The 16,890-nt window shown below is 39.9% G+C and overlaps 1 protein-coding gene across 6 annotated transcripts in view; it reads right to left on the reverse strand.

Annotated features, from left to right (window-relative positions):
• The window catches only part of plppr2a (phospholipid phosphatase related 2a), a 140,696-nt gene extending 124,195 nt beyond the window's left edge, over positions 1–16,501 (reverse strand). For 2 of the 6 annotated variants that reach the window (XM_046416553.1, XM_046416557.1), the window contains exons 1-2: positions 16,174–16,500; positions 4,016–4,121 (exon numbers count right to left, since the gene is read on the reverse strand). The gene's annotated coding sequence lies outside the window, so the exon portion shown is untranslated. Of the gene's footprint in view, positions 1–4,015; positions 4,122–16,173 lie in introns of all 6 variants that reach the window. The other 4 variants (XM_046416554.1, XM_046416558.1, XR_006845751.1 and 1 more) reach the window with 3 other exon arrangements.
• Between the last annotated feature and the right edge of the window lie 389 nt (positions 16,502–16,890).

The raw sequence follows: 16,890 nt of genomic DNA on the forward strand, positions 1-16,890 counted from the left end.
AAAAGGTTTACGACGCACATGATAATGTGCCTTTTACTGGTAATGTGTCATGAGTATTACAATACCCCGGAACTGCACGGAGCAACGTGCAAACAGATCAAACGTTTCTTTATTATCAAGACAGAAAAGGCAGTGCCAAAGTTATTCCGTTGAAACACTTTTGAAAAACACAACACTTTGGTTGTTTTAAAAATCCATTGTGATATTTCAAGTTGTTTTGTGTTATCTACTATGAAAACACAGTTTCTTTTTTCTTTGGCCACAAACAGTGCATTCACAGAGGGCATATCGCAAGCCATCTGAGTTGCGGTGTAGACTGGAAAGCACTGGGGAAGATATTACACAATACTAGGCAAACTGCTGCTTGTAGTTATACTGGAGTAACATACGACTGCCTGTGTTACTGTGGGACCCAGTCAGGGTGAGGGTGGAATGTTTGTTTTGATTTTAGAGGGCTCAGTCAGGGGGCCCAGGACGTGCAATGTGTGTGTGTGTGTGTGTGTGTGTGTGTGTGTGTGTGTGTGTGTAAGGGGAGGGTTAACTCAAGGCAAATTACCCTCACTTGCCTTGCCTGTGTTTTTGTTTTCAATTCCTCATCCACGGCTAAAAAATTAGGTCAGCGGTCACGTGTGATGCGTTTCAGCAAGAAGAGCAACGAAAGAAAAAAACGCAACACGAGTCTTTCTTAACCTTTTTAACAGATATTTCTGTCACAGTCTGCATCTAAGTTAATCAAGCCAACTCTTCTTCAACCAAAACAATTATTTTTTCCTTTAACCGAGCTCCACAGAAATGGCAGATGGACATGCGTTACGCTTATTGTTTACTTTGGAAAGGCTCCAGGCTGAGTGACCTTGTGGAAAGTCACAATCACAGGTGTTGTTAGTGTGCGCAGGCTAAAAGTCTGATATGAGTGTTTACAGACAATGGGAGGGGCAGGAACGAGGAAACAAAGAGCAAAACGTGTGTCACAGTGATCAAATCTGAATGTGTTGTCTTGACATTCTATAATGATGCATATTTAAGATCAGCCGGAACCGACCTCTTTCCTGAAAGGAACTGCGGAAACACACCCAAATAACACCATATGCATGGCCTACATTTGTGTGTTAACCACAAACACTTGCTGTTATTTGTAAGATAGTGCACCAGAGATTGTTTTTAACACATCGATTATTCACTCTGGAGGCTGAATGAATGTCAGCAACAATGGGCAAAAGCGAGAAAAAGGGGCTAGTGATTAATGCAGTGAGCAGCTGTTACTGACACTATTCACCAAATTCAATATAAAACTGAATAAAATATTAACAAATTCACATTTTTTTCAGGTTACTTTCAAAATGTCAGTCAGCCAACTCATGTTAAATAAATAGTTATTTGTATATCTCCTGTATGTACAGTATTGATATTCATCATCTAAACTGATCTTGTCACTCCTTAAAGGAACAGTTCACCCCAACATCAAAAATACCAAAATTTTTCATTCTAACTGAAATACTATTTATCTGTCTAGAATGTTTTGGTGTAAGTAATCATCTGTGGTGCTTAATGTGGCAAAATGCTTTTAAATAACTCAAGAGCATGTCTCTTTCCAGAAATCATGACCCAGTTACTCAAGATAATCGACAGATCTGATTGTGAACTGTTTGATGTAGAAAGGAAGGATACATATTTAATTAATGGTTGAGTAAATATATATTTTTTGATTTTGGGGTGAATTGTCTCTTTAATAAGGAAGCACCAGGCTCAGCACAGCAGGCAGTGGGGAGTGACAGTAACAAATTTCACCTTAAGCTGGGTCAGAGGTGCAGCTTTTGAAATGCTATATTAAGCAGCATGTGAAAGTAGAACTTCCCCTTGTACTTTTCTGACTTCAGAACTGGGGGGCTGCATCCAACAATATCTAAAACTTCAGTCCTCCAACTGCAATGTGCCTCCTCAGACACACATGCAGTCACATGGCTGCTTCCTTTCACCTATGAGCAAGAAGCTTGATCAAAAGGTTGCACCATTCATTGGAGATCACACAATCACTCCCTAATCACAACCTCGTCTACAGGAGACACGTCCTGATCCCTGAATTCCTATTTTGTTTCAGTCCATCCACTCGCTCTGACATCATGGTCATGTTAGCGTGATCACTTCTTGGGAGGGGGCATTATTTTGGTCTGACCAATTAGTAGCAAGTGATGTATGTCAGTTTCAGTTGTTCATGCTGGTTGCTGAAGTAGCTGTATATCTGCTGTATATCTGCTGTCTGAAACATTTTCTATTTCGATCAAAAAATGTTGATTTAGGAGCTTAAATTCTGTAAATCAGCTTACAACATCTTATATACCTGTGTCCATCTCATCCTTGACATTTTTCCGTCACTAAATTCTTTGAGATAGCTGGGTAGCCAACTCCTTCGTCAAGCTCACTATTCCTTCAGCTGCAGAAAAAACAGCTGTCAAAGGGTACGACACCACACCTATGTGAATCACTAAATAAATCTGAGATGTCTATAGCCTCCCTAGCTGCTCTGTGACCGTGTACTTAGACAGCATAGAAGCTAATGACGGTGTAATTTGTTTTTCAGGCATTTTGTTATAAACAAAAGAAACTTTTTTTGGATACACTCCAACAATATTGTGCCTTTTTGGGCACATCTACCTCTGTTAAATCACCCGTGTTTTCTCTTGTTTGATCAATTTAAAAACATTTAAGAACAAAAAAGCTGTTGCATCCTAAAACTCTTTCTCAAGCTACCATCCAATGTAATCTTTGTATCTTACGATGCCCGACAGCCATAACCTTAGCCAAAAATAGGTATTAGTCAATCAGCACATTATGGGTATCCACACAGCTCTAAATCCCTGCACAGTGGAGGCAGCTGTTAAAATTTAGGTCAGCTCCTCCCACTTTCTTCAACACAGACCTGCATTGCTCTCACAACTCCACTAAATAAGTTTTCAAGCAACAGATCCTCAAGTGAACCCACACACCATAGCAAAGCAGCTGGGGCGAGTGGAGCTGTGGAGGTAACAGAGTTGGGTAAAGGGGTGCAGTAGTGGCGGTTGATCAGGCTCCAACAATGAAGCACATGCTTAAAATTCAGATTTGGCTCTCCTAACATGGCTTTGCCTCTCGGAGACCCCCTCTCCTCCTCCCTTTTTTCCTCCCTGACTTCTGAGGAAATCTCCTCTCTGCTCCAAGAATCCTGACCATATAGAGCAGCCAGTGGGATCACAAACCAACAGACTAAACTGTAGTCACATGTTTCAGCTGGCTTTGATTCTGCCTCAACGGCAGACTACAGGAATGTCATGTCTCTGCTGTGACCCCTCTTAGGGGAGCGGCCGTTATCTATCAGCAGGTTCAGTTAGTTTTCCAGTTAGTTTTGTTAATGCAGTGCCATGACAGTTTGTCTGTGGGGCAGAAACAAGGCCACCTTTTAAGGAGACAAAAACAAAGGTGGTATTGGATGTCTGGTACAGGAGTGGTGGGACAGAGTCGGGAAACAGCGAGAGAAGGAGCAGATGACGGGGTGACTTTTATTTTCTCTTCAGATTGGAATGCGGGCAGGGAAGCTGTTTGGGGGCCACCGGCAGCAGCTGACTGCATCAGTGTGGGTGGGTGACAGCCTTCTGTTATGAGTTCTGCTGCTGTTCAGGGCAGTGTGTCACTAATGGGTGAAGCACACTTTCTCTCACTTTACCCATCTCACTGCCGACAGATAATTCTGCAGTCATATAGACTCACATAGCATGGCAGTTAAATCATAGCTCAACAGCTGAGCAGTATGAAAACATTAAGGGTGAGGGGTGAGTCACTGAGGTCACATTGATAAGTCATTGTCTTTCAGATATCGTTTATGATTTGAGGAGAATGGAAGTAAATCTTAGTGCTAATGGATGCTGACAAAGTAGCCCACTATTTAACCTCATTATGTTAAGGTAACAACTTACTCAAAATGATCAGGCACTGCACTGTCCCAGCAAGATTTGAAACACAAATCTCTCTACTTCAGCCTTACCTCAGAGACTGGAACGCGAGTTTGCAACTTGGACTGGAGGTGCACACAGTAACTTGAGACTTGACTTGAGACTCGTCCTCAAAAGACTTCACACTTGACTTGGATTCTAAAATTAAAAATGATCAGAAAGGAAATGTCAAGGGGCTGAATGTGATTCCCTCCTTATTGTCATGCACATGGCCACAGATGACGCCACTATAACATAATGGTGAACACAGCTGCACTGGTTGAGACATCTGTCATATCCTTCAGCTATAGAAACTTCACACAAGGCCCAGACAAAAGAATCAATGAATGTAATACCTGCAGTATTACAATAAATGATGCTGGATCTACCGCAACTGACTTTAAAACACACCGGAGAGGTAATGTGAAAGTTAACTTTAACAACCATTATGGGTGATGCAGTAGCCGGCAAATTAATGCTAATCTTGTATGCTAATAAACAAAGTATTGATGTTAATACAGTACATGGTTTGAATTCCTTAGAAATAGCTATGCAGTGTTCTAAGCAGACGGAGGATGTGCAGTAGATGATACAGCACTCATTACAACCATAACAGACTTGAGACCTGACTTGGACTTGCAAAAACTGACTTGTTATCACATACTGTACTGGGAGCAGTGGCAGAAGAGTTGCACACAGCTGCAAGGTGTCAGCAGCACCACAGTTCACAGCGGAAAGGAGATACGGTGGGAGGGATGACAAACCCCCAAGAAGGGTCTCCCAGAGAGATAACTAAAATGTGATCTGAAAGCAGAGAAGCTAAACAGCATTCAGTGCAGCGTTACGCAACTCGGTACAGAAAGAACCTTTTGTGTTAGACTGGCAGCACATAATAATGCTATCTGATCCATAGTGGCCTTTGTATAGAAAAGAGAGGCTCACAAACAAATGCAGGAATTCAGAGGGTTGTTTACATTGTGTGCGATATATTGTACAGTGGTTTGATCTCTTGGCACACAGACAGACAGCTGAAACATTACACACTGCGTACAGCGTCTTATTCGGTTCACATGAACACCATGACCTCCATCCAGTGACACACATGCATCTTTTGCTCACGTTGTCCGTTGCCTTCTCTCATGTTGTTGTCAATAACACTTTTGCACGTCCACAGCGTCACAGTGTGTAACTGATGCTCCTTCCCAAACACAAAGCCACTGAACCTAGTTTCTCAACCAGTTCGATCCAGTCTGTCACAAAGCAGCAAACAACGGGCCTCAGGTGAGTGAGACCTGAGAGGATTGTGAGCGGACATTCCATAGAACCTCATGTAAGACTATTTCTGAGATCAGGTGTCAGAAAAAAAAAGGAAAAAGACTTGGTCATTCTTTAAGAGGGTCAGAGGTCAAAGCGACACTGGACAAGCATCACTGGAGCTGCACTGAGAGACAAATTGGGCAAATTAAATTGTAAAAGAACAGAAACACTCCCAAACACAAAATGTGTATATTGTCAATATGGACAAAATGGGTGGATACTCCTGCGGTCTGGAGGTTATGGTCATTCTTGCCTGCAGGTTGACATTGTTATCTACTACCATGAGCTAAAACTATGTTAGGATTCCTTAAAATAAAAGAAAACGGAGATAAGAAGTGATTCGTAAGCCTAGAAATAAAAAGTACAGCAGCAAAAAATGTTTAGATTTAAGACTTATAAATTTAGTTATGTTCAGGTTACGGACATTTAAGAATAGAGTAGGAATCTACAGATACAGATCTACAGATCTAAGATACATGTGAACACATTAAGGATGCAGGTGCAGAGAGAGTTTCTGTGACTGACATGTTTCAGGATATGTTATCCCACTCCACAGTGGTAATGGCTTCCTGCCACAGACAAAGGATTGGGCCATGAGCCTGGATTCCTCATAGGCCTCCATGTGGATCTGGTTTATAGTGCCAGGCAGGCACTAGCTCTCAGACAATGACAGGCCTTGTATTTTAGTCCATGTTTCTGTAGCCCACTATCATTCTCTATCACATGCTCTTCTTCTTCCTCTTCTACTCCCCTCTCCCTCAGTCCATTGCTCACTCTTTTAAGCTTCCCCTCACTATTCCTGCCCAAAAAAGATACATGAGTCATTGTTTCATAAGACGAATAAAAAAACAAAGTCATAATGAGGGTGCAAGGACGTCTTGTGCAATAAGTAAAATGCTGCATCTTGTAATTTTGTTTGCAGTGGGTGTTTTGAAAAACTGGAATACATAAAATGTAGGTGAAATATCACATGAGACTGAAGTAAAAAATAAAAATAAAAATCTAAAAAGACTACTGGCTGACTGACATATTTTTGACTGTATGGTTCTTACTGTCTGCCCTCTGAAGATGAATTAAAGAAAAAGAGCAAATCAGAGAAAAAGGCAGGAGCTAGAACAGGTGTACTACTCGCCCTGGTTCCTTGTCCATCTGTGTGGCAAATGATTCTTCTGCAACAAGGTCTTGCAGATATCTGTGTGAACAACGGCAAATCATTATATGTATCATCTTTGTAAAAAAAACATGTCCGATGGTGCATTCTTTTTATTCTTTATTTGTTCTTTTTATTAATTTATTTGCTGATGTAGTGTTTTTATTGCTTTTATTCCATTCATTCATATTTAATATTTTGATGTTTTGTGTTTTACATTTTACAAGTTTTGTCTACTTGTTTAATCCTTACCTTAAACGTTTGCAAATCTGGTTTGTTTTTTATATTGTCTTCCATAGCATCCTGCTTCTGGTGTCTGTCAAAGAACTTTTGAAACTCTAAAACGGGCTATATAAATTAAGCAATGATCATTACAATTATTATGAGAGCACAAGGACTTTTTGATAACTTTGTAAAACAGTTTAAGTTTGTTATGCTTTCATAGACATTCATAGGTAAAATGCATAAGAGATTAGCAATCTGAATAAGGATAAAGGTATGGTAAAGCAAGAAGTAAATGCAGGAAAAACTGTGATCAAAAAGTAATCAAATAAACCAGACCACATGTGGTGGTGATCCCTGGACAATGAATCCTACTAATTTAAGTGATACCCTGAAGAGCTCATGGTTCAGTGATAAATCCTAATGACGTTGATGATCTTCTGATAGAATGACTTGTTCAGCACTTTGGCTTCTTGCCTTATTCTGCTAAACTAATGACATTCTCACCAGTCTCTTCTTAGCAAATGTTTGCATGCTACCAGGCTAAACTGAAAGATGATTAACATAGTAAACACTGAACTTGGTAAACCTTAGCGTGTTACCATTGTCACTGTGAGCATGTTAGCACACTAATGCAAGTATTTAGCTCAAAGGATTGACACTGGGGACTGGTTGGTGGATTCTGAAGAGCAAATATCATAAGTGAAGACAATAGCTTTAATCAGCCAATAACTACAGTTAATGATAATGTGCCAATATCCTGGCTCAGCTAAGCAAGATCAAACAGTTCACTCATACAGTCAGCAGCTAAGGAGCACACACACACCTAACTTTAATGTGGAACAATTTGCCATTTGTCGCAATGACCTTGCTACAGTTCCTGACTATTTCATGATTAGTTTCACTTTATTAATGCTGCTTATATGTGATGGTAACTAAATACCTGCTGGGTCACTGCAATGGTTGTTATACTTAGTCAATCTTAAATTTTAGCTGACAGGAAGTTTATAATGTAGTTTTGACCTTTTTAATTTCTGACCCTCAGAATGAGTGTAATTGCATTGTCCTCATTTTAATAACATTTACAAATATTAACATATAATGTATGGTATTTCTAAGAGCAATATGCAACAGTTTTCAATACAGGTATCTTAATGTTTATTGGTAATATTTTATTCTTGCTCTAGTGTCATTAATAAACTAAATGAATCACTGCATGAACGCACCCATGTACCCACACCCACACACAGACACACACAAGAATATATTGATCAACTTAGACTCAACCAAGAGCCAATATAATATATATATAATATATAATATATAATATAATAATAATATAACAGCCAGCGATGGAAATTAGCCACCAGCCAAATGAGGGTGATTTTGCGCTTTGTGGGTGAATTTGCTGAACTTACCAGCCATAGTGGCAGGTAATAAAAGTAGCCTAATAGGGTGATTAGTGACATTCCACAACACAGAGTCATAAGTGCAATTGCAATTCTGCTTGTTTCACTCAGACACTTTAATAAGGAGACAGAGACAAACTGAGAGCCATTGCGAGGTTAAGAGGTCTGCAGAAGAAACCACCCCACACACAGGTCAAAGAGGAGAAGGTCATTAAATTATTATTTTTTTTGGTATTTTTTTATTAGAAATAAATAAAAAAAATAACAATAGAGATTCCTTAGACTTGGTTACTTTAAAGGAAGCAAGACAGACAATGTTTTTTTAAGTCATCATCACAGTTATGCAAATAACAGAACTAACATCACTAAAAAGTGATAAAAAAAAAAAGCTTACAAATTGTCCAAAAGCCACATCTACTTAGGAAAGATTACAAGGCCATGGAGCATACAGCTGCTACGAAGGCACTATCCAGCCACGCAATCATGTCATGGTCGTATGGATTTCTTTGTATCCAGAGATCGGGCAGGCCAGGTCATAAAAATGAAGATTTTGATTAATAGAGTTTATTAAATACATGCAGCAATGGCCCTACAGCAGAAATGATAAGTGCATTTTAAATCTCCTGACACACTGATAGGATTGGTCAGGATCTTCTGCACATCCAAAACACGCAGTCCAAAATTGTTTGGAGTAAAGCAGCTGTCCTCCTAACAAACCCTGAGCTCCAACTGAGCTGTCTAAAATATATTTATTTCAGAAACTTAAAGATTAATTCCCTTTTCTCTGGAGAGTTTCATCTATCCTTTCAAGTCTGTAAGTCCAGATTTTACTTGTGCAACTAAAATGTTTAGTTTATAGCTATTTGCTATAGTTGCTGTGTGTATGCAAATGCTTAAAATTACTGAAAGAAACCTTGTGTGTACTACTGTATGTGTGTATGAGAGGAAATGTCAGTGTCTTCAATAAGAGACTGACTATTTATATTTTGAAATATATATATTATATATATATATATATATATTTCAATATATTGAATATTGTAGATCTGTTTTGCTTTTTCATTTTTTTCACATGCAGTCAATAAAACCAAGTGGCTGGTAGATTTGCAACCACAGTGGTATGTGGATAAAAAAGTTAATTTCCAACCCAACTAAGAGCAGGAAGTGCTGAGTAACCACCACTCAAACACATATTTACACACGTGTAAGTCCTCTAACCTTCTGGGAACAAAACGCCAAATTTGCGTGGGCTTGTTTTAGTGCCACGTGAGTTGCTGGTTAAGTAGGTCAGTCAGTAAGTCAGGAGTGGCAGGGAAGGAGCGCACAAACACAAGCTAACTCCATTACCTCATACGGTGGATTAGTGTCAACAGGGCCATCCATCTGTCTATAGCCATCCTGGTTCAAGTGACCGTAAGGAGAGCAGTGGAGACTGTGTTCCTGTCCTGCTGTTTGCCCCAGTAAAGCCACACAACCACAAACGTACCTGTAGGCAACACGCACAAAGTGTGTACCTACACATTTTATAGCATACACACGCATGCACGTGTGGTCTTCTGTACAATGAGACAGGCAAGTAAGATTACACCTGTAGCCCTCAATGCTGAATTATTGCGAACAACCGGCAGACAAAAGAAGTACTTCCTGTTTCTTGTCTAGAGTGTCAGAGGATGAAATGAACAGAATGAAAGGCCCCCCCCCCCCTTCATCACTTCCTGCTGCAACAATCTCATAAACGACCCTTCAAGAGTGTGCTGACTGCTGACAAACACATGTACAGAAAGTGTCTAATTACAACATCTCTGGTTGAGCAACTAAAATGATAAATAGATAAGTTATGATGAGGAACTTTCTTCGTTTAAATTAGTGCATTATTATTTTCATGAGTGATTCTGATTAAGTTAATTAATTAAGTGATTTCTGTCTTTTAAAGGTCAACTTTTAGTTGTGTTTGTCAACTCAAGAAGAAAATACCTCACTCTGTACTACTAAATGCTGCACTGTGTTCACCAGGTAGTTGCTAACTCAGTCTTCTGAGTTTTAAAGCTTTTTTGTACTGTAAACAGCTCCCTGCCACAGCTGAAGACACAGTGACAGTGAAGCACAATAGAAAAGGCCATAAAATCAAAACAGTAAACAAAAGACACTGTAAAGCTCCACAGAGCTGGTGGGAACTGCAGTCTAGGTTATTTCTCTGTGGCTTTGTCTCTACAAGCAACTGCTTTCACATACAAGTAGTCAAGTGATCCATTGTAAAATTATTGATAAAAACCGTTTTAAAAGCATGTCTGTAACACTACATCAACAGTAAATAAAGCAGAGAAGATGACAATAAAGTGTGATAAAGCTGAACTTCATTTCCTTGTTTGCAAAGTAATTACGATTCTTGTAAATTTTTTCTAACACATATTATGAAACTCTACCAAAAGACTATGGTCATAACATGTACTCATTTTTTACCTTTTTGTTTTTCATTCATGTTTTCTTTTGATGGTACCACTTTCTACAAAGTCGTCCTTTATAAAAGACTTTACAAGCTCTGACTAATAGTATCATTGATCCCTAATAAGTCATTGACTAAAGATTTACAGACTTTAAGTTGTAAGCCATTACTAAGAGCAAACTCAGAGAAAAAAAACAAAGCATCTGAAGATATTACCTTTGGACTGAGAAAAAATCTGTATATTAATGACTTTTGAAAACAATTTTTGATTTCAGTCCCACATTTATTTAAGAATTACCAACATATATAACTGGCCAAAGCAATTTTTCACAACCTGCCAACCCATAATGTAATCTTAATAATATTTTACCATTTATAAACCCTTTCTTGAATGTGATACCAATGTATTATTACTGTTAAATTGTCTGCTAAAGACTGGAGTGTCAGCAGGTTAATTTTTTCCAACATCCTTAACAGAGAGCACATTGCCTTGATTTGATGAAACATAAGGACACCCAAAACAATTGCATAACTTGCGCTGAAGAAATGAGCAGATGTTTATGCCATGTTTGGAATAAACTGCTGAGGTACTGTTAGCTGTCTGTGGAAATGTTTATGCAATGTTGCGTTTAGCAGCATGGGTCTCACCGGTTGTCAGGAAAAGCTGGAGCATGTTTGAGTGCTCACTGACAGTAAAACAAAAAACATAACACCAGATAAGACAACAGAAGCAGAAGATATAACATCACCGCTGTCTAGAGAAAATTGTAAATAAAAGTCAGAGGACCTTGACACAGATTGAAACTGACTCAGAGAAAGAAGGAAGTAAAGAGGCAGTAGTGGGTTATAAGTGTACACAGTGACAGCAGAGGAGTCGGTTTACGTTAAGGGCCTCCCTGCTCCTCCCCGCCACTCAATCCCTCCTCATCTAATCCAAACACCTGGAGGGGGCAGGGAGGGAACAGCAGGCCCCATGTGAGCGCTTGCTCACATGCAGTCGGCAAGCAACGTGTTACAGTAACACCTTTACTGGGGCCAAGGCGGGCGGTTACATAAAGCACACACATGCGTGCGTGTGCTCTCACACACACACACATTTACAAGCAGACTATGCCAAGGGCCTGAGAAGAGGTGGTCGGGTAAGCAGGTGGGTGCGGGAGCAAACTGGAACAGAGAGGATTTACGGTATCAGCTGTTGTTTGTGTTTCCTGTTTCGCTGCTTACATGCTGTGTTGAAGTGTGCCACCACCATTGTTAACACACCAAGTTGGCTGCCAAGGTAACATAATGTGTGAGTAGTTTACATTCAACAGGTTTATTGGAAGTGAGATGATTGCAGAGGAGGTGATAAAGTGTGATTACAAGAATTCAACACAAATAAAAATGATAATTGTAGAGCCCATCAAGGACTGGAACATATTTTTAGGATATTACTTTTGTCATGGTTTCACACTGTACGGTAATTGAAGGTTACATTACATCTTACTATGGCTGACACCACAGACACGACAGAGCTGAGGGAGACAAACTAACAGAAAAGAGATGAGACCAGAGGTAAACACACAGACCAGAAGGCTTCTGCAAGACGCAAAACAGGTTAAGCTTGGATTTAACCTTGAGTATGTGGGTCATTTAACCTGAAACACCAGCTTTCTCAGACCAGTACAGTTCAAACATTACTGAGTTACCTTAAACCTCAGCCATGAGCAAATAATACAAGAATGCTACTCTGGGCTATTGTCTGGGAACTTAAGACTAGCTATGAGACTAATGTCATGTATGTAAGCTGGGTGAGAGGCTTGTCAAACTTGATTTGATTTCCAATCCTGTGCTCACCAAATTTTCTAAGAAGAAAGCTCCACTGGAATTCATAGCTAACATCTTTTTGACTCCAAAGCAACTCCTCCACTTACAGCTCCTTATTAATAGCAGCTAGAGCATGAGTGGTTGGGACATGTTTACTTTTAGCCCAAGCAAAACTCTGCCATGAGTTGCAACATGAAATGATAGAAATGCTCCAGCAGCAGGATGCTTCATCTGGACAGAAAGCAGCAAAAATAAATAAATGAATAAAATAAAAATACTGTGTGGAGGAAAATATGTTTAAAAAGGGACAGAGGAGTTATGTGAAAAAAAAAAACACCACCCATCTCTCACATGTTCAGCTTGCTGTTTTTCACGAGTAACTAGGTTATCAACAGGTAATAAAAAACAGGGAATGAGAATGGTTGCCATTGTTTGTGAAGCAACAGGCAGAGTTGAGGAAATGGGTGGATTCTCGGTGAAAGGAGGGGAGCAGGCTAAAAAAAAAAAGAAAAAAAAGAGGAAGGGTGAAGGACAGCACGTGAAGGCAGGGAGTGTGTTGTCTGAGAGCCATGTGCTTGGGCCAGGCGTGTGAGTGACTGAAGCTGTTCACGTCACTGTATGACTCACACTGGAGGAGGCTGGCTCTCCACACATCTCCATTCACATACACACAAATCCATCCATAAAAGTAACACCAGTGTACAGCAGTTGTCTAAAAATAGACAAGCACACACAGGCACATACAATGCATATAACACATACTTGCAAAAAAACACTCAAGACTGCAAATGCGCTCGCTATGCAGAGAAGCAAGGGAAGCACAGGGAAGACATCAACATTTCGCCAGAGTCAGGGAGGAAACTAATGGCAAGAAGCTCATTTAAGTCTCTCCTGACGCATCTCAGAGACAAGTCACCACAGAGCCGCCGGAAGTGAAAATTGGCACAATTCAGGACAAGATCTCGTCTAACCGGATAAACATGTACTTCTAAAAAAAAAATTATAAATAAATAAATTACTAGTTTTAGGTTTTACCTAGGGCCAGCAATATAAAGAGCAATATATGAATGATTTTTTTTTATTAAAGGGTCATACACCTAAATGTTCCATGCTCCAAAAATGTTACTGCTTATATTACCTACAGAAGCAAGAGCAAACAAAGAGAAGGCAAGCCAATACACAATATTGGCACACGTGTGCAAATATAAGGGTCTATTGTACGTTAAATGTCTTGTATGTGAACATGCACTGTTATCTACAATTTGTGACAGATACTTCCACACAGGTAACACTTTCTGTCCTTCTCTGGGACGAGATGGATGTGCCTGGTTTCCAGAGCTAAGTCTGAATTGAGCACACAAAAACCTCTGAGCTCTGCTCAAGCCTAAGTGTACCTTTCAAGTACAAAATGTCTGCCTAATAATACAATATGTTCTCAGTTTTGGTATTTCTTCAGACCATTTTCTTTATAATAATAAGTCCAATAGCTGAGACTTAAAATAACCACAAGGCAATTATTTCTAAATATATACTGTGAAGTATCACCTGTAAAATTAGAAAGTCTGACCTCAATACCTGATTTCAACAGTTTGAAGATAATAATAAAATGATTTACACTACCAAAGGCCTATTGGAGATGCTAAAATAGTTCATCTTCATGATATTCATGATGGTTATAGAACTTCATCCACCACCCCCCACTACCTCAACTGTATATTCCATACTGTAATCCATTTATTTTTCCTGTACTTGTAATATATAATAATACATAATATTTTTGTTGTACTTTTTTGCACTTTTCCTGTTAAATGCTGGCTGCTGTAACAAGTGAAAATTCCAGTGGGGCTCAATAACGTCTCACCTTATCTTTTATCTCTTATCTTACAAGCTTGGTGCGTGTGAGAAGGGGGTTGCTTTGTGACAACACTAGTCATAGCACAGAAAAGGTTAACAAACCTGATAAACATCCAACATTCATTTCAGAGGTGACAGTGAAAGGCCATGTATAACTCACCAGGGTGGTAAAACATCTGTATATGAGTTTAAATGTGCATGCAAACGCACAAATATCTGCACCCAAATGTGCAGTCATATTTAGCCCTTCATACATATGCATGTGAATGTGTGCATATAGCACCACCAATCTACGCCCTGCCAAGAATATCTAGGGGTGCATGAGTGCGAGCGGGCATGACTGTCACTCATGGTGATTCAGTGTTTGTATACATGGTGTGAATTTTTTTCTACGTGCGTATGTGTGTATGAGGTCAGTAAGCTTCCTCTTCTGAAAATGGGGAACAAGGTTTATCAACAGAGTGCAGAGCCTCGCATGTATAACATCTGTGTAGTTGTTGAAAACATGGCAGTAGCTCACTGACATCAACACACACATGTAACATTACACACAAGCTGCAGACACGTCGCCTCTCCTCTCCCTCTGAGCTGTAAAAACAGCTGAATGCCTTTCTCTTCCACAGGCGCAGAGCCTCACAGGTGAGGCGGAGGGGCAGCTGTCTGCTGTCAGCTGTGCGAGCTCAACTGGAGCTCAGAGGAAACGGCTCCCTAACATTTTCATAGCTTCCACACCCTAACATGTGCATGCTATCAGTGAGGTTATGAAACAGCCAAAACAACAGGGCTGTTGATTAAAAGTAAGGAAAATTCTCTTCTTCATAATGATTTTAAGTAAAAATAGAGGCTCATTAGGTTTAATAGAAAAGCTTTTGCCAATGCAAGTAAAGTATCCTACCAGTTTTGTTTTTTGTGTATACGCCTTCTTACCCAGTAAACAGGATCTGCATCTGATCTGATATTAATACTGACATTTATGAGGAAACATAATGTTCAGCAGGTATACAATCACAAGTTAAATGCCTCACGTTAAGAATGCAAACAGGCGTGAACCAAAACGTCTCTGACTTCCTCAAACATTCTTGGGTCAACAGGGGTGAAGATTATCAATTTTATTGATGGCTAAATTCCACTTCTCATCAATCCTCATTAGAGACCCGGTACACTGATTTCCTGAACGGACCCAGATAAGACCTTGAATGTCTCGTGCGGCCTGCAGGGCTCTGCTCCAAAGGCAGATGAACACCAGTTTGTATAGCACAAGAATGAGTACAGTGTTGGAACAATGTGTACTTCCATGGCTACATGCAGCTCACACACACACAAGCAGCCAAGCCAACAGTCGGACATCACAGGAATACATAATACATGAGAAAGTATGAGATGAGGGCCAGTGTCCTGTTTCTCCTCTAGAACTGCTGACCTGTGCAAGCCCTCCCCGCCGCCCCTCACACACATCATGAGGCAAGTCCTCATCTAATGAATCCAAACTCGTCTCCCTCTGCTGAGTGTGCGTCTACTGCAGCCAAGTGCTCTGAGTGTGTAAAAAGGCCAGCAACACTCAACAGAGGACAGACTCCTGACATGAAGAGAGACAGATTAAGAGAGATGGAGGAATAATATCACCTTCATTCAAACACAAAATCACATTTCATGCCTAATGAAATGAGGTGGTGTAAATGATATCCAGTGGGGTTCCAAATTATGCAACAATCACCTGATGACACGCTATGAAAACATGTACATACATAATACTCTCGTAAAGAGGAACCAAATATGCTCAGGCTCAGCACAGCGAGCTACTATTTCGAACAAGCTACTGCACCCGTGTGGCGTCTCGACGATAATACAGTTAACTGGTAAACGAGAGTGAACATGCAGCTCTCTGGCGCCACCTGGTGGGGGACATTTAAGCCATTTCTACTGTCATGGGGTTTGCAAATATGAGGTGAGCTATGCTAACTCCTCTCTCTTGATTTTAGCTTAGCTAGAGTGTTTAGCACTTTGTCTTACCTTTCATAAGCAGTGTCTTCCTCCGCGTCAGGCTCGAGGGTGTCAGTAGGTCGTTACTTGCAATGAAGTCACGTTCGAAAACACTTACTCAATTTGGTAAAATTACTTATAGCTAAATGTTGGCAATGTTGTGTTTTAAGTGTTGCACGGCGTTGTAACACGCACGAGAGACTGTAGGGGTCAGTGACGTCGTGCGAAGCGGGTGAACAAAACCGGAAGTAAAATATTTAACAATTAGGACGTTGACGTATTGCTGATGAGAGCTGTTTTTCTTAAGAGCTCAGTGGAAATATGGGACATCAAGTTACTGAACAAATTAACAGGACTTCCTGGAGTTACCCTCAGGACATTTAATGCTGTTTAGTAAACCAGACACATCAAAGGGTTGATTGAGTCTGCAATTCTTCTGAATATATCTTTGTAATTCCCACACTTGGCTAAATTTGCTAACATTTGTGTGCTGTGTTTGAAATGTATTCATCCCTCTATGTAGCATTTGCTGGTTTGCTATGACTGGATCTCATAGCCTGTCAAAACCAAAAGAAACAGCTGAGCAATGATGGTCAGATGATCTGGAGTTACAATATTTTGCCACAAAAAAGAACATCCATTTTTAATCTGTTTGTTTAGAATTTCTGCACTTTTTTTTGTTATTATTTTATTTTGTCAATATTTATTTTCTGTTTTTGTATTTTTATCTCATTATCATTGGGATAT

Source organism: Scatophagus argus, chromosome 16, assembly GCF_020382885.2.
Source record: "Scatophagus argus isolate fScaArg1 chromosome 16, fScaArg1.pri, whole genome shotgun sequence".
NCBI classification, from domain to species: Eukaryota; Metazoa; Chordata; class Actinopteri; family Scatophagidae; genus Scatophagus; species Scatophagus argus.